Raw genomic sequence first — 19,970 nt, forward strand, 5'->3', positions numbered from 1 at the left:
ACGCAGACCGTGGGGCTTTCTCACATTGTCCTCGGTAATTCCAGCTCCAATAGTGTAAGTAAAGTTGCTGGTTGCAGTTAAAAAGCTCCTAGTTGGATCGAGCTGACGGTCCGCCGTAAGGCAAGCCACTGTCTGTCCCAGCCTTTCAGCCGCCCCCCGGTAGAACGCACGTAGTCGATATATGTATGTCCATCAACATACCGTAAGTGTTGTTGTGGGATAGATCAACTTATTTTTCCTTGCCTAACAGCGTTACCACCTGCAAACAAACAAACAAAAAAATTGTTACACTTGCAGTTCTGCGTTGACATAATTGGGCCATCTACACGAACTGATTAGCAACAGGCTAGCAGTCACAACAGTACAGTAGTTGTATTAAATAATATTAAAGATCATCATAATTACAATTCATGACAAAATATCGAAATGGTGATATATCGTGACAATTTGCACTCACTCAGACATTTTATCACGTAGAACAAACTCAGATAAAAAGCTCGAAAAAATAATGAATTAGTTCAAAAGTACAAATCTTTAGCATTCAGAAACACTAAGAGAAATGAATAGAAAATATTGTGGTGGCCAGTAAATGTTACTTTTATAGAGTAAGTGCAGGGAAATATATATGGAACCACTCCATTCTGAGGAAAAAAAATATGGAATCATGAGAAACAAACAAAGAAATAACAATCAAAACACATCTCTAGTATTTAGTAGGACCACCTCTGGCTTTTATGACAGCTTGCAGTCTCTGAGGCACGGACTTGATGAGTATTCTTCATCAATTTGGTGCCAACTCTCTTTGATTGCAGTTGCCAGATCATCCTTGCAGGTCGAAGCCTTGCTCTGGACCATTTTTTCAATTTCCACCACAGGTTTTCAATAGGGTTGAGATCTTGGTCTATTTGCAGGCAATGACATTGACTGGATGAGTCTTTCTTCAAGGAATGCTTTAACAGTTTTAGCTCTGTGGCATGATGCATTGTCATCTTGGAAGATGACACACATATTTTCAATTGAAGGAATAAGAAAGCTGTCTAAAACTTCAATGTAAACGTGTGCATTTATTGAAGATTTAACCTGCACAGCCATCTCCCCAGTGCCTTTGCCTGACATGCAGCCCCATATCATCAAGGACTGAGGGAATTTTGATGTCTTCTTCAGGCAATCATCTTTGTAAACCTCACTGGAACGGCACCAAACAAAAGTTCCAGCATCATCACCTTGTCCAATGCAGATTTTTGACACTTGACACCTTGTCCAATGCAGATTCTTGACTCTTGACAAGGTCCAATGCAGATTTTTGACTCTTGACACCTTGTCCAATGCAGATTCTTGACTCTTGACAAGGTGATGATGCTGGAACCTTTGTTTGGTGCTGTTCCAGTGAGACCTTAAATGGCCCAAAATGATCTAAGTGCCTGCCACTGCCCCTGACAGCCATAGACGTTCAATCCGTTTGAAGTGGGAGGGAGGTCAGCGAATGAACGAAGGTTCATTCGCTGCCACCCTTCCAGTTCAAATGGATTGGACGTCTACTAGTGATAAACTCATTCCAATTCACACTAGAAGCTTGTTTTTCTATTAATTAGTTGTTTGTAGAATATCCTAGAATTATTCCCTGACCAATGTATCAATAATCGTTGTATTGCCATATCGTCAGATCATCGATATCGTGAGCTTCGTATCGCATATCATATCGTATCGTGAAGTACCAAGAGGTTCCCACTCCTAATAACAATCATCATAATAATAACAATATCAAAGTCAACAAGTCGTTTCATGCGCAAGATTTTAGCTTTAGTATTTTTTGAGCACCGGTCACACGGAAACACAGGGATAGGAAGAACATACCTTCCATTACACAGCGGCAACATGGCTACAAAAACATGTCTTTGTAGTAGCACGAGCTTAGTTCCATATCTGCTTTCATGGACATGTTGTCCTCCCCTGTCGTGTTGATGGCAGATGGATGTGGTATTTCCAAATTGTCTTTTATAAGGGATTTTAATGAGTAATTTTACTCCAGCTCCACAGTTGTTTTGGGCGGAGAAATTCTAAAACAGAAGTTGCTAGCAGACATGCGGAAGTAGCTCGGAAACTTATCTCTACGTATGTTTTTTGCATGTGCATTTGGTGAACATGTAGTTAATTGGAATTTCATACTGAGCAGCCAGATGCTTATCCGGTTGTCACTACGTTAGTTTTTGTTTTGATGGTTACCATTACACTGTTTGAGTCCCTAACCTGTTTAATCTTTGATAATAGTAATCATTTTTTTACATTGTCAAAACATTATGTAATGAGAGGGGTTTTTTTTAAAAATAGGTAAGATTTTTAGAAATACATTTTTCAACCAAATACTAATATTAATAAAATTTGTTGTGAATGTATAGGCTAATGACTTGGAAGGTTTTATTTAATTGTAATTGAAGGTTTCATGATGGGTTTAGGCAGCAGTGAAAGTGGGCCAGAACGGTCAGGAACGCAGTTCCGGTATAAGATTTAGGTCAGGATCGTTCCGGTATAAGATTCAGGGCCGGAATGCTGTTCCGGTACATGGTGCTTTGATTCCAAAAATGTGACTGCAACTGTCAAAACACTATGAAAAAAAAAAAAAAAAGAATCCTAAAATGCCACACATGCATTTCATCTCCAAGAAGAAAACAATCTACCAACATCAGATTTACATACACAAGTGTTAACAACAAGCATAATAAAGTGCTTGTGTAGCGTAATCCATTTCCACCGATATTTATTATTTATTTTATTCCATGGACGGCATGGAGGTTTCCCCAGCTGCTCCAGTTATCGGAGTTTGACGTTTCACGTCAATGTGCGAATGCACGCACCAAAAGCAAAACGCCTGGACTCATTAATCCGTTCAATTGGCTCTCATACTGACATGTGATCAGCAGAGATAGTTAGCTCTGATTGGTTCAAATTTGCATGTTTTCTGGAACAGCAAAAAAAAAAAAAAAAAAGTTTGTTGAATTGATGCGACAAAAAACAGCAGTGCAACAGAAAATAGATCAAATCTTTAAGAGCAAGGAAAGAGTTGAGGAGGCTTATTTATCATATTTAGTTTTATTTGCTCTGATTGGGAGGTTCAGAACAACTTAGATGTCAATGTCCACTTTGGAGTTATATTTGTTCATTTATTTTAGGCTACTTATTCATTTCCTTATGATTTAAAAAAGTCAATGTTTCCATTTCACTCTGCATACTATAAGTCATTTGTACTTATTTTTCTGAATGTATGTTCCTTATATCTTTGTAATTTAAAAAAAAAAGAAAAAAGAAAGCAAAAGTAAATGTTTATATTAACTTCAATTTTAATATACATCCTATGTTCTTGAGTAGTTAAAATTGACATTTGGCATTTAGTATGTGAGGAAATGAAGGAAAATAAAAATTAGGAGGTGGAAGTTGGGGTTATTGCTGTTTTGGTTAACTTTTATTTTGCAAATCATTGAAAAAATACAATTTTGAACGAAAGTCAGTTTTTGTATGTGTTATAGAAATAACTGTGCCAAAACAGTTGTCCTTGCATTTCAGTAGTTTTGGGAAGTTTGACACCCCCAAAAAATGAAAATGATTAAATAAATAAACAAAATTTCTGGCTCTGTGGCGACCGTCACATCGGGGAGTTTCGGCAAGAAATTCTAGCCACTTTCACCCCTGGGTTTAGGTTAAAAACTGATTATTTTATATATGCCTTTTTCCCTTTGAGGATATCGTACTTGATCACCTTCCTTGCCCACAAAAGATGTTGCAGCTAAACCTAACAGACTGCAGTGAGTTTTAGAACTGCTGAGGTAAGACAAGTGAGGGTAGGACATACAAACACAAAATATGTATTCCAGATCTGGCTTTTTCCTCCAGACAGTTTGGCCAAATGCTAATATTTAATCAAACAGGAGATGGAAAAAACAACAACGTAATACAATATAAAATTATATAATAAAGGCCTTTGTCACTGCACATTTTGTGAGTGATAAAAATGGAAAAACAATGAGGTTTCATTTTCCATAGTTAGGCTACATGCTTTGTTTTGGCCAAATAGTTACAATATTTAGCCTTACGGTGTGCTCTGGTATAGATTGAAGAAAATATATTTACGTCAACTAAGCTTCATCCCTATTTGTGGCAAATGTGTACATGTTTTTTTTTTTTTTTTTTAATTATCTAAAAAACGGGAAATAATTTATTTTCAGTGGGTGGGGGGAGAAGAACTCAAGAACATTCATTTGTGTTTCCTCAAAGTAGAGACTGGAGGACTTAGTCAAGCTTGGCTGTGCCCGACTGTTTATTGTTGCCGCTTGTTTATTGTCATGCAGAATGCATTAAAGGCAGATTTCGCCCTTATTTTAAAATGTGCTGCCGAAGATTAGAGCGCTTGCCAAACGTTGTGGAAACACTTAATTGATTTCCTTTGGACTGTTTACCTCTACTGTAGCCCTCCAAGAGCCAAGCACGCACTCATGCACACACAAACACACACCTATAGTAAAATCCTGGACCCACTGACGCCAACGCAGGCCTGCCAAGAGTCTCATTAGTATTCACAGCGGTGGCATTTGCCAGCCAGAGCGTTGCCGTGGTGATGCTGCCCACACAAGTGATGATAAATGGCGCTTTCAGCTCCTCTGTCTTCCATAGAGCAGAGCAGGAGCTGAGGAGATGCTGGCCTGGACCCAACGTCGTCAGTTGCCGCTTTAGCGAGGCCTCGTCCCAGTGATGGTCACCTGATGCATGACAGAACGAACTCTGGGCTGCTTAAACGCTATAGGTGCTGGGGAGTGGTGGGTAAAAGGATTTTGTGTGCTAGTGCATGTGTGCGTGCTTGCCTCCGTGTGTGTGAGTGAAGTGTGAGGAGGAGAGGGCATGTTGGGCAAGTGTGTGCTTCAACTTCTTAATTGTCAGCTGATTACGGAACGTCAGCTGCAGTGTTTCTTGAGAGTGTTCTTTCTTGTGTTTTTTTTTCTTTTCTCAAATGTAAAATAAGCTGATCAAAACTTCACTCTGCCTAAAAACTAAATAATGCAGTTTATGATTAAAGTGCAGTGTTACTAAAATCAATTCTGTAAATGATCACTGAAAAAAATGTTATAGTTCTTTTTATATAATGAATATATTACATTACGTGGTAGTAGTATGAGTTTTCTGTCTGATATAAAATATGACATACTGTAAAAACCATAATTTTTTATATAAAATCAGAGAGTGCTGTCTGAGAGTTACACTTAATATTTAAATGTGATATATTTATAGATGTCCAATAATTTATTACATTTAAAAAAATAATAATAATTTCAACGAATATCCTATAAAACACTGAACCTTTTGTAGATTAAACTACGGACATTTTCTCCCACCAAGACACTTATTTTCTCCTCCCGTGGAAATGCAAGTGTTAATTGTTGTTTGTCAATATAATGCACTGTGATTAAATGGTCTCCAATCTAGCCCAAAATCAGATGGAAAAGATTCAGCTCTCAGTCAACAAAGATGATGTTGATATGATAAAAGCTCACAATTTGCAATGTTCTTTGCAACATTAATACCCTTGGAAGCATTGCGTCTGAATGTAATGTTCCATCCATCCATCTTTCTACACTTATTCTGTATCGTAATAGTTTTGGTTCAAATTAGAGTACACATAATAATTATATAAATATTAAATAGATTACAGGAAAAAAAAAAAAGCTGCATTTAAGTAACTAAACTTTTCCCTGACTACTTACTCGTAATTTTTATTTGTTTTGATGGGGCGGAGTATGAGACCTATTTGCTGTGTTTATAGTAGTGTTACAACTGTGGGCTTTTTTCTTTTCGCAAGAATTCATAATATGATATTTTCAATGCCGCAACTTTAATTCAACTTAGCCAGTAAGAGTAAGTAAGAGCGATGGAATCTTGCGAACAGAATGCTCCTGAGTGACCTCTGCCAAGACTTAATACACTTAATACAACCCCTAGCAAAAAGTATGGAATCACCAGTCTCGGACGAGAACTCACTCAGACATTATATCATGTAAAACAAACTTGCTTGAAAGCTTGAAAAAATAATGAATTAGTTCAAAAGTGCAACTCTTTAGCATTCAGAAACACTAAAACAAATGAATAAAAAACATTGTGGTCAGTAAATGTTACTTTTATAGAGCAAGTGCAGGGAAATATATGGAATCACTCCATTCTGAGGAAAAAAATATGGAATCATGAGAAAATCAATCAAAACACATCTCTAGTATTTAGTAGCACCACCTCTGGCTTTTATGACAGCTTGCAGTCTCTGAGTCCTTGTCCAATGCAGATTCTTGACTCTTGACAAGGTGATGATGCTGGGACTTTGGTTTGGTGCTGTTCCAGTGAGATTTACAAAAAATGACTGCCTGAAGAAAACATCAAAATTCCCTCAGTCCTTGATGATATGTGGCTGCATGTCAGGCAAAGACACTGGGGAGATGGCTGTGGTTAAATATTCAATCAATGTACAAGTTTACATTGAAATTTTTGACAGCTTTCTTATCCCTTCAATTGAAAATATGTCATTTTTCAAGATGACAATGCATCATGCCACAGAGCTAAAACTGTTAAAACATTCCTTAGAGGAAGACTCATCCAGTTAATGTCATGGCCTGCAAATAGCCAAGATCTCAACCCTATTGAAAACCTGTTTCGGAAATTGAAAACAAATTGTGCACAGCAGGGCTCCGACCTGCAAGGATGATCTGGCAACTGCAATCAAGGAGAGTTGGCACCAAATTGATGAAGAATACTCATCAAGTTCATGCCTCAGAGACTGCAAGCTGTCATAAAAGCCAGAGGTGGTGCTACTAAATACTAGAGATGTGTTTTGATTGTTATTTCTTTGTTTGTTTCTCATGATTCCATATTTTTTCCTCAGAATGGAGTGATTCCATATATATTTCCCTGGACTTTCTCTATAAAAGTAACATTTACTGACCACCACGTTTTTTATGCATTTCTTTTAGTTTTTCTGAATTCTAAAGGGTTGCACATTTGAACTAATTCATTATTTTTTCAAGCTTTCTGTCTGAGTTTGTTCTACATGATAAAAGGTCTGAGTGAGTGCTCATCTGAGACTGGTGATTCCATACTTTTTGCTATGAGTTGTAGTAATTCACCTCTAAACCAGGGTTCCCCACCTGCCGGGCCGCGGACCGGTACTGGTCCGTGGCGCATTTGCTACCGGGCCACACAGAAATAATACTTTAATAACGACCGCATTCTGGCCGAATTAACCCTGTGCCCCTGCTTAACACACCAATATCCCTGTCTACTCTAGATATAATACTACGGGATAGACTAGAATGTCATCATAGAAATCCATTGATTGGACTGCTGTACATCTTGTTTGTGTATATAATATATCTATGTGCGCTTGTCCTCGATAATAACGTATTACTAGGCCCTGGGCGCAGCACATTTGTTTCCGGAAATAATTAGCCCCCACACGAGCAAAGATGACTGGAAAACAGACGTCTTTGGAGATATTTTTACAGTGAAAAGGGCACCTGACGAGCCTATAACCTCGTGACCCGTTTGTGAATAAACCGAGTGATTCGAGCATGTCTGTGCAACAGGAGGATCAACTTGTAGCCATCGCAAATGACGGCGACCTTATTAAACGTATATTTGAGACAACAACTCTGCCAAGGTTCTGGATTAAAGTCATTCCGGAATATCCTGACATCGCTATGAGAGCATTGAAAACCTTGTTACAATTTCCAACATCGTATCTTTGTGTCGTTAATGGTGAGAGCGGTGTGCAGTTGTTGTGTGCAGCTAACATGGCAGGATGTATCTGTGGATAATTTTTCTACAAGTCCTTCCATGATCAAACGTAAGTTAATATTCCTTTCTTTCAAGAAAGTTTGTAGTGTTTACTTTGGAATCGCTGCATTTGCGCATTTTGTGGCTAGGTTTAACGTTACGCGCACGCGCAGAACCGCATCGTTGCAATTTTTGATGGGTTGCAAAATTTGTCATAACACCAGTCTGTGAAAAAAAAGGCCCAAATAACACCGTTCCGTGGTGCAAAAAAGGTTGGGGACCCCTGCTCTAAACCATATCGCACATCTGAGATACCTGCATTTTCACCATTTTAGGAAAAGGGTGATTTATTCATGTCATCCTGCCCAAAAAAAAACAAAAACACCCAAATGATGTTGACAAGTAACCTTTTAGCCTGATAAACACAATCCTGCAACAATGTTATCATCAAGACTAAGTTTCACTCTTCATTGTCTTCCTCTACTTATCTTTCTCTTTAATTCCAAACACAGCAGTGATGAAATTACAGTAATTCTTTCACAGACCGTAAGCACAACCCTCCTTTAGTCGAACTAGGGGGGTGAACAACCCCACCCCCTTCAAAAGGTGGCCTGACCCATCCAAAATCAAGCCTGATTAGCCATCTCTAGGACACTAAGAAGCACCTTACTTCAAAAGGAGCAAAGACAATCACGGCTAGGGGTGGGGCACTCGGAACCCTCGGCCCTGTATCGTGGCACTATACGGGCCAGACTGAACGCTCTCAGCTAGGGGTGCGGGGGGGTCGAGGCTATTAAAAGATAAATGTATTTCCCTCTTCCATTATTCATGATGCGGTGAGGTGGGAAGGGAGCAGGGAGCCAGAGGCTTAGCACAGCGGTGGATCCCTTCTCGGCCCCGTCAGGGCCAAGGCCCCCTTTGCTCCCACAAGCAGGAGAGGGTGAAGCTGTATTGGGAATGAGGGGGGAGACTGCAGCAGCTGTGATGAGAGAGAGGGAAAGATAGAAAGATAAAACAGCAGCATGCCTATAGCCCACACATGCATTAAATGTCATAATAATGAATACATTCTGAGCAGCTGAATATAATATAAAGGTTTTGCAGAAAAGAAGTGATAGAATCACATGCAGTAATGAAAATAATTAGGCCATTAAAGGTAATATGAGAAAATGCATTTCCTTCAACTATATTATTCATAGTAATAATATTATTTTATTTCAAATTTAAATAAAAATCTTATTTGTGAATACAATTGTTCTACATATTCAGTCTTAAATTCTTAGGGGTCCTCAGACTAATACTCAATAACCTTTTAGCTGCTGATTAAGTAAAGGGTTTGGGCAAATATTTTGGAGACATATTGCACTTCTATGCTAGAGTGATCTTTTGTGTGAGGTATCCATAATCTGCGAGGCAAGAAGATTAGCATGACCCCAGTGTCACACATTTGGAGATGAGACATAGTTAAGAGAAGACAAACACTCGGGAGAGAACAACTGTCAAACAAACCCAAAATTCAAGAGTGTTTATATAAATATTTATCAGTACAGACTGTCATAATCACATCTGAAATCATTTTAAACAATTTAATTTCATCAAATGAAAGTTCCCTCTCTTTATTATTTGGGGGTGGGGGCTGTTTCTATATCAGTATCCCATTGCAATTATGTGTGGCATCACAAACACTAACACCCTTATTGAGTTTTACATTTTCGAAACAAATGACACAGATTTTAAACCTTTAATGTGGACACAAATCTGATTGACTTTGTGTGCTTTCATGAGGCTCTTTAGCAATGCATTCTGTCAGCCAGAAATGGTGCCTGTGTAAAAATGAACGGCCACACAACAGAGTAGGGGTGGTCCGAGCACATGAGTACTCATGACTCCATGCTGTTTGCACACAAGAGGGCACAGGGGTGGGAAGGAAGAATACAAGCTGCAGAAGAGGGTGGACGAAATAGTATGTATGCACACTTAGACAGATGAGTGTGTTGTATCTATCTGTGTGCACCTATTTATGGGATGGCCATTCTTGCTCGGCCTCTATGCACATTCTGTCTTGAATTAGACAGAAGAAACAAAGAGCTTCATATTTGTGCTTGCATGTCAAGGATTACTTGTTCCATTGAATGTGTTCTCCCATTATCTGCTTATCACTCTCTGTGCCCTTTAATCTCTTTCTTGTCTCTACTCAATGGCTTCCTCTCACTGTCTCCCAATCACAAATGTAGCCTTTCTCCCCTTCTATTTTTTTAACACTTACGAAACTGAAAAGGCTTGGCCTGCTCTGGGCCACCTGGAAGCACCAGTGAAGCTTTCTCCCAGGCCTGGCTCCCTGCCACTAGCCAGCTGTAGCATTGTGAGTTGCCCGTCTCAGTTAATTCCATGCATTGCAATTGTTGCCGGGCACTGTTTACAGCCACCTCCTACTCCGCCTGGGTAGCCTCGCCGATTGTCCCGGGGCCTCCCTTGTTTAATACTGTTTTGCAAGTTATTAAGCCCTGGAAGTCCATTAATCACAGTTCACGGGCTGTGTAAGCCCACACAAGGCAGGCAAGGGTGGGGGATGGGGAGGCACACTCGCTCCGCTCAATGGGCTTAGACGGTGGTCCATTCAGATCCCTAACGAGATCATTACCACTAACTAAATACAAACCTGACCCCACGACCCGCTGGGAAATTACGTAGGAGCTCCCCGGTACACGACATTAATACACACACCCTCCGCCCCCCATCGTAACCCCACCCTTTTTCCTGTGTGTGTAGACGCCCACCCCCAAAGTCTCCCAAAACAAAGTAACCCCACTCCCCCAAACACCCCTGGTCCCCCTCCCCCTGTCCATTCTCACTTTCTTGCCAATGGACAGAAAACTAAACCTGTCATCAAAAGGGGGCTAATCACTGCTGTGATTGTGGTAAACCAAGCCTGACAGACATTTCACTGAGGCCTCAATGGCCAGGCCCCATCCCACCCATCTCTCTTTTACGCTGACTCCCTCGCTCTCTCTTTTTACCAGGTCTCTGTCCAATGAGCAACAAACACCCAGGGCTTTTCAGATTACGTGACACACTGTGTCCATTTTGGGGAAGGGAGACCACCTGGTTAGCTCATTTTAATACAAAACCAGTTGAGACTCCTCTCCCTTTTCCCTACTCTGCTAATTCCACCTCTCAAGCCAAGCTACCACCATGAATTCTGTCTAATCCAGTGACCCACACAGAACATTCCTGGTTTAACACTCCTCGGAAGAGGCTGGATTTGGACGGATTACATGCCTCCAGTTCTGCTTGGTGCCACCTATGGCTCAAAGTGGATGGAAGAACCAACGGCAGTGAAACAGAGATATTTTTTTTCTTTTTGGAAATGTTGTAAGAACAACAACATTTCTCAAAGTAAATCACTTCTTGGTATATCAGGGTTAATGTCAGGGTGGCACGGGGCAAGCATGATGAGTGACAAATGTGAGGGAGATGAGAAGTTAGTTCGGGGGGTTGTCCTGACTTTCACTTTAGCCCTTCAGCTTATGTTAAGATGTTGTCACTTTCACCATCTCAAGTGTTGCCACTTCAGATGCTGGAGCTTAGCGTTTGTGGTGGGGCTAGAGGGGGCCAAGAAGGAGGAAGTCTGGGAAGATTTCCATTTAAACAAGCACAACTTTGTCACACTGTCACCTGATTACCATGGCTCCCCCTATTCAGCGCTTCCCAACTTCCTATTTCCTCCTTACTCCTCTCTTCACCAGCCTCTACATCGTTCTCAAGACCTCTTTAGAGCAGTGTTTCCGATTTGAATCCTTTCTTCTAGTGTGATCAATTGATTTTCACAGCTCTTTTTTTTATTGTGGCTGTTAATTGCTTCATTGCCTTTTTGAGGCATATGTAATTGCATATGTGCATATTTTAAATTAGGTGTTATATCCACCACTTTAATCTCAATTGTTCAGTGGGATGCAATGAACATGCAGAGGCAGCAAAGACTGAATTAAATCTTACTTCACCTGGATGTTGTTCTCTTCTGAAATATAATCACTCACTGACTAACTGAGCTCACTAGCAAAGTTTAATTGACTCTTAATGAGTTGTGGAGCATATCCCTTCAGCGCAGATGCGGAGATTAAGAAACGGCTCAGCACCTAGAATAGATGAACATCCCTGCGTGCAAATGCATATAAACAGAGGGATTTTTTTTTTTTATTATTATCCACTCTGGAAAACAAAAGTATACACAAAATACCACATGCCAAATTACAGGACAGTGTTAAGAGTGTCAGTCCGATGCTGCATTGATTATTTGTCACTGCTGACAATTGTAAACTCATGATGATGATCTCTGGCATGACAAGTGATTTTAACCTGTCTGGGACGCCCCCGAAACAAGTCACAGATCAGGAGCCCAGTGTAAATAAAAACATTTTGAGTGTTCCACATTTAAGAGCATACTAATTGCAGTCATTCCCATCTCAAGCACTTTCTGCTACGGTTTGCTCAAATCACCATAACTACAGTTCCTCTCATGTAAACAAATAAACTGCCGTGCAGTGCAAAGATATAGTAAATAATCAAATTGATGTTGATGCTATCCAAAGTTGCTGGGCGTACTGGGACTGAAGTAGGCTTCAAATAGTGTCGTAGATTTTGCACTGTTTAGTTCTAGTGTCGTTCTTATACACAGTTAGGAGTAATTACATGAGTTGTTGATGTGTAGAGAAACAACTGTTAAGTGGAAGGACTGTTGAGCCAAGTGATAACAATATTCCTTTTTTAAATGTCAAACAAATCCGAACAATATTCCTTTTTTAAATGTCAAACAAATCCGATCAAATAAAACAAAACATTGTGACTATTTTAGCGTCACTAAAATGTCATCTCAATCTGATTTTGTGACTTGTGTACCTGTATTCGGCAGACCTGTCTGGACAATTCTCATTTTTACTAACTTAAGAGTTGCTTGTAGTGTTATCCAATCTTGCCACACACTAAAAAACCACAGAATGCACAAAACGTTTTTTATTTGTATTTAGCAAGTAAAGCACATTTATCAATAATAAGCGTTCATATAATTAAATTGTGAATTACACATACTGTAAATTAGGCCCCTCAAGTGGACGGATAAGATGAAGAAAATTCATGAATACACTACACCTTAATCATTGCAGACACAAGTACAAACCTACCCATTCACCTTATCGCTCTACAGTAGGTTAAAACTAAAGAATTCAAGAAGTTCAAGATCAGAATTCAAAGCATTGGTGACAAATAGCATCAAATCATTTCGTGTGACTCTTTGGATGTTTTCTGGCTTTTTGTGGTTTTTCTGTGACACTTATTTCAAATGTTGTAACCTCAACAAGAATTATATTGAGAAAATTAAGAGATGAAAATGAATATGCAGTTCAAGGTTAAGTTTGAATAGCAACATGACAAGTGGCCACCATCTTTGTGTAACGTTCTAAACCCCATGGAATGAGCACTTCAAATGCCTGTAAAACCCTACTTAACAGAAAAGTTGTATTAAAAAAAAAGTAATTGGTTACAAAAGTACATGACCTATTCTACTGCCCGTACTGCTCTTCTCACAAATAATGTTCCATTTTTGCTTGTTAACTTGAATTATAGGAACAATTTACACCGTTTTAAATTCAAAATAATTTTAACATGTCAACTTGCACAACCCTTTGGATTTCAGCCTGTATGAATTTATTGATTGATGTATTTCACTGAAACTAGTCAGACAAATTAAGAAGGATTTCTATGATGAGCAGATGAAACAGAAAGGGGAGCAGAAACTATATGTTTTCTCAAATTTAAAGGTATTTTTGACAAGATCTTCAACTGCACTCTAAAAAATGACTTGTGAGGCTAGTTAAATTGAATTAGGGCTGCAGCTATCGAATATTTTAGTAATCGAGTAATCGACTGAAAATTCTATCATTTAATCGAGTAATCGGATAAAACAAATATATTTTTAGGTGAAGAGCAATTATAAATATACATGAGAAAACAAGACATTTCATCTAACCTTGAACCATTTTCAGTCAATCAATGTCTTTATTTTCGATGTTTATTGTTGAAAACAGCCAACAATTGCATTTCAGATGTAACTAGAATTAAAAAAAAAAGACTAATTCACTGCTTTCACTCAAAAAGCCTTTAGATCTTATTAAAAAAATATATATACCTAAAAATGTCGTTACGCTTGATAACACACATCACTTAAAAGTTAGGATTTTTTCCCACGTGTTTCAATTGAATTTCTATTTGTGTCAAGCCATTTTTAAGTTCTAGTTAAGTTTTAAGTTAGTCTAAACTATAAGTCCTGATAGGATTTTGAGTTTTTGCAGTGTTCAAAATAAATGTATGATACAGGCTGTATTGGAGCACATTAGGGACCAGTGCTACTTGGTGTTTTATCCAGCAATGACTACTGAGCTAAAATTGATAGTTAGCATTATTGAGTTTTTATTTTACACCCTCATCACTCCACAACGCTATGTAATGTCAAAGCCTAAGACACGTTAGCCACGCATCAAAAGTGGTCATAATTAATAGAAACCTAGCCCTCCGCAGGGCTAACGTTACTTAAGTTAGCGACAGTAACGTTAATCTTATTTATTAGCGCTTAGCGCTCTTTATTAGCGCTTAGCGCTCTACTGCATTAAGATGGCGTCTGTTTACTAACGCTGCCCAGACGCGGCCGAATCTGTCATTAAGCATATAGTTCAACATACATGTGATCTCTATGAGACTCATCAGACGCTACCTGCTACCAACGTAGCATCGTGCGGGCTAGTATTTAGCAACGTCGGTGTCGTTTGTAGCGGCTGTAGTAAGTTTTTTTTTGTTTTTTTTTTCGCTTCTTCCTCTACGCACAAAGGAAGACATAAAGGAAGACGGCATCAGCGCGTTGTCCCGCATTAAAAGTAGTCCGAGCAAAACGTGATGCTTAGAGCTGTCAAAATAAACGATTACTCGAGGTGAATAAAATTACTCGGATCAGTTTTTAAACTCGAGTTCCTCGCGTTCCCCGAGTATTCGTTTCAGCTCTAAATTGAATTGAATGAATTTAGCATGAAATATAAAGGAAGCCATATTAACTCAAACTTATATTGATTTTGAATAAACATTTCTGCCTTCAAATAACAAGGGGAACAATAAATTTCATGAAACTTAATTTCTATGACCTTGCTGCAACTCAACTTTTAACCTTCCAATACATTCGCATATTAACGGACACAGTGAGTGGCCAATTTATGCCTCCAGACGCGCCGGCAAATGCAGGTGAAACGGCAAGGAGTAAAAGTAAAGTGTGGTTCTGGGATTTTTGCTCACCGTTCTTGTTATCATTTTGACGCCACGGGGTGAGATCTTGAATGGAGCCCCAGATCGACGGAGATTATCAGTGGTCTTGTATGTCTTCCATTTTCTAATAATTGCTCCCACTGTTGATTTCTTTACACCAAGCGTTTTACCTATTGCAGATTCAGTCTTCCCAGCCTGGTGCAGGTCTACAATTTTGTCTCTGGTGTCCTTTGATAGCTCTTTGGTCTTGGCTATAGTGGAGTTTAGAGTGTGACTGACTTAGGTTGTGGACAGGTGTCTTTTATACTAATAATGAGGTAAAACAGGTGACATTAATACAGGTAACAAGTGGAGCCTCGTTAGACCTCGTATAAAGACGTTAGACCTCTTAGACAGCCAGAAATCTTGCTTTTTTTGTAGGTGACCAAATACTTATTTTCCACTCTAATTTGGAAATAAATTCTTTAAAAATCAAACAATGTGATTTTCTATTTTTTTTTCCACATATGTCTCTCATGGTTGAGGTTTACCCATGTTGACAATTACAGGCCTCTCTAATCTTTTCAAGTAGGAGAACTTGCACAATTGGTGGTTGACTAAATACTTATTTGCCCCACTGTATGTTACGACCGCAATTGTTCATGGGTAGTTCTGGCAACCATGATTGAGAGCGGTGGTTGACCTTGTTACATTCCGGTGTTTTCTGTTCAATAACGGTGCTATCTTTTGGCAAGTGTGAAACATAAAAACTATCCCTCTCATTCTTTTCCACGTCGCCCGTCACAATACTGTACACAGTGATGGAAAAGCGATTGCGCATTAACCCCTTTATGGTGTCCTTTTACCATATATTACAGTTGCATTTCTAAGGAAAGCATGTTTTATCTGCCATTTGATTGTATTGTATTGTTTATTTTTTAAAGTGCGGCGATATCACACAACAATGATCCCAAAAAGGACATTTCATATCCACACACGCACTCGCACACCCCACACAAAAAGCACCTTCTTCCTAACCTGTCATACATTTTTGAAAATTCTTGATTTATTATTATCATGTTGAATTAGCCATTCCAAGAAGACTTAGCTGGCTGTCAATATGAGGGAGTCTGTCATGTTGCAAGTTTAGACCTGTGAGTGCATTCACTAGTTAGTAGAGTTAAGTGTTTTTTTTCTAGTTACTAGAGAGCAACTTTGTGGTTAAGAGTGTTATACAGTACAATCTAAAATGAGATGTTTGAAGTAGAGTAGGTTTGTGATTTCAGTCACTGCTTGTTTTAGAGTAAAACAAAAAAACAAAACAAGAAAAAAAGGAGTCTATGTAGAGTGAAAATTGTCCTGTGAATTTGAAACACCACCGTAAAGAGTGTTGTTAACAACCCTGCCAAGTTTTGATGATTAAAAACATAAATGTCTCTAATATGAGCCAACCAGGAAATCACAACAACCTCACTTGTGAATGTAAATTATGACCCCAAGTTATTCTGTAAATTAGTAGTATAGCTAGCTAGCTAACTATTACACAGTGTAAAGGTTTAAATGGGTCTATAGACAAGTTTCCGAGGTACCTCCGCTTTACTTCCTTATGTCTGCAAGCAATGTCCATTTTAGAATTTCTCCATTCAAAACAATTGTGGCGCTGGAGTAACATTACTCATCAAAATCACCTAAAAAAGACAATTTGGAAATACCACATCCATCTGCCATCAGCACGACAGGGGAGGACAGGGGCTATTCATGAAGGCAGATGTGGAACCAAGGTCATGCCACCAAAAAGAGCGGGTGTTTTTGTAGCCATGTTGCCACTGTGTTATGGAAGGTTTGTTATTCCTATCCCTGCATTTTCATGTGTCCGGAGCTCAAAAAATACTAAAGCTAAAATCTTGCGCATTAAACGACTTGTTGCCTTTGATATTGTTATTGCGATGATGATTATTGTAATTATGAGGCCCTTTAATATTATTTACTACAACTACTATATCTGCTGCTAGCATGTTGCTAATCAGTACGTGTAGATGGCACAATTATATCAACGCTAAATGGAAGTGTCACAAGTTTTTTGTTCAGGAACTTAAATCAAATTTTAAAAATGTTATACATTTTAGAGTGTGGTAAAAAACCATTCACCGTATCTCTTTGTTACTTTCACTTTCTTAATTGAGTACTTGATTACATGAGTAACTTGATTGTTGTACCTTGCTTGCCTTTTACTAAACACATATTTTGGAGGATTATTATTTTGGAGATTATAGAGTATGTGCAATAGGAACTCTTTATATGTCATCTGAATTCCTTAATGGGCAAGAATAAATAAAGATGTCCGTTTGCACGATTGCATTTAAACACTTAGACATTTCTACTCAGCATCCCTCTTTATTCATCGCCATCGTAATTGCTCTCCTCAGACCCAAAGGCGGCAGATCCGCAGTTACAAATATAGCTGAGTGTCACCACAACCATCTAGGTGAGTGTGTTTCTCCAGTGGTGGAGGAAATGAAGCAAAAATGATGGAGTGTTTGTTTTCTGACATTTTGTCTCTCTGCAGCCTCATCAGGGCTGAGCCTCACAAACGTCAAGTGTTAATTTAGGGCTCCTACCGAGCGTGAGGCTGTCAGGGGCGATGCTTGGAGGAGGGAGGTGAGCTCTTGCAGAAAATGACCCTTCTGCTCTGATTGTCTTCTGGCCCGCAGACTGGCACTAAGGGGAAAAACAAAGGCACAAGCAGAGAGAGGGAAAGGCAGCTGAGTGCTAATGCATCTCACAGCAATTAGAGAAGCTTACCTGACCGTGTGTGCACAGCACACAAAAACTCATACAAAGGGTACACTCAGTACATATACAGTAAACATAGACGTTAGCTTGTGTAAGTATTTGCATGATGGAGAAAAACAACTACTTAGAGTCTAAAAACAGTCCTTTGAATCGACCCAATTTGAATCAGTTGTAATGTATCAATTACACATGATAAAAATGTGCACAATTTTCCCTATACACTGTGCTGGTAAACAACCATTCATTTTTCATTTTATTCGTCACTTAATGTTATGGAGGACCAAAGCTGCCAAAATTAAAAATAAAAATAAAAATAATCAATCAATAAAAGGAAAAATAAAAACCAATATAAATACAAAAATAAGAAATAGGGTACAAAAATTAAGTATAAATACAAAAATAAATATGGAAATAAATAGCTAATTAAATAAAAGGAGAAATAAAAATGAATATATATACAAAAATAAGAAATTACATTAAAAATGTAAGAATAAATACAAAAATAAATGTGGAAAAAAATACAAAAATAAATATATTGATTGAAATAAATGTCAATAAATAAAAGCGCTTTGCCTTATATCTACTTATTTCATTGTCAGCACGAACGTGCAAGTGGAAATACTATTCAAATGAGGGGGCGGTCCTACATGTGTTGAACTATTCACCCATTGGTCGGTCGACACGCTGGTGCAGTGATCCTCTCGATCGATTTTGCCTGCTGGCCTGCCTGCCTGCTTGTTGCTAGCTTCGTAAAATAATGGGACTCGACGAGAAGGTCGGCGTCCAAGCCGCTACGGGAACGGGAAGCTGGCAATCGGTTGGATGAGGACAAGGTACGTATTAAATTGGTAATTTGGTGTGTTTTTTAACTTTTTACTTAATTTGGTGTGTGTTTTTTTTTTAACTTTTTACTTAAGTCCAGTTGAGGTATGTTGAATCTATATCATTTTTAATAAGCTAATACCTCGCAATGGGTCTGAGGAAGGGGAGGCAAGGCGGGACACGGATAAATTTGCTAACAATATTAAACTCACAAGGAATAGTTTAGCGTTAGTGCAAATTAGTGAAGCGAAATTTACACATTCAAGTTCGTGTTTACGCTCTTAAGGGCTCAGGTACACTGCACCGGCTGGTGTCTCGTCTAATGCTTTCATAGCTATTTCTTTTAAATACCATTTTGCCTTGTGTTGTCATCTATTTTCTTCTAGATACTTCCGATGAAGGTTGGGGTGTCGTTCCTCAACAATAACAGACATCTCTCGTCCTCACTCATCTACGTGCTTTTTTACCCTAAAGCTCCCCGAAGACAATTTACATTTCAGGGAATGCTGATGGTGAGCAGCTGGCCAGTTTTAGGGGAGAAAGTTACTGACCTTAAGTGGCTCATGTTGGTGTCCAGCGGACAGGATTTTTTTTTTTTTTTTTGCATTGATGAACGAGTTAGTTGTGCTGGAAGTCCTTTTTTGTAGATCAATTGCCTGTTTATTATTTGTATTGTATTACACTGGTCATCAATAAAATGTTACTTAGCAGAAAAACAATCATTGCCTTTATTATTTCTGCACACTGGTGAGGTACTGTCACATCAACCACAACCAACATGCTATGCTGTCATTTCAAACAAGTCCAAATATCTGATGCAGGATGGATAGTCTCGCTGTAAACATTCAATAAATTAGAAAATTCTGACACCTGCTGAATTTCTTCAGGAGTCGAGGCTTGTTGCAGCTGCACTTCAGGGACTGACACCTACCATCACATAAAACTCCAAATATGTAATGTAAAGTTGAACCAACTAGTCCTGAAATATAACTAAACATGCACACATCCTTTATGGCAAATTTATTGATTAGCTTAACCTGTATGTGCCTAGACTGTGAAAGTGTTTATTTTTATAATTTTATTAAGAAGGGAGAAAAAATGGTTGAGGACAATGGACAAGACTGCAAAATGGAAAGGGTGACACTCAGTTGTTACTTTTAGGCCGTTTTACACATAACCTTAAAGTGGAAGTTCTGAATTTTTGACATTAGACTTAACCCGTTCAGTCGTGCATTTTTTTCTGCTGGGCAAAAAAAACCAAATCTAAGCTCATT

Source organism: Corythoichthys intestinalis, chromosome 15 (genome assembly GCF_030265065.1).
Source record: "Corythoichthys intestinalis isolate RoL2023-P3 chromosome 15, ASM3026506v1, whole genome shotgun sequence".
In the NCBI taxonomy this organism is placed as follows: domain Eukaryota; kingdom Metazoa; phylum Chordata; class Actinopteri; order Syngnathiformes; family Syngnathidae; genus Corythoichthys; species Corythoichthys intestinalis.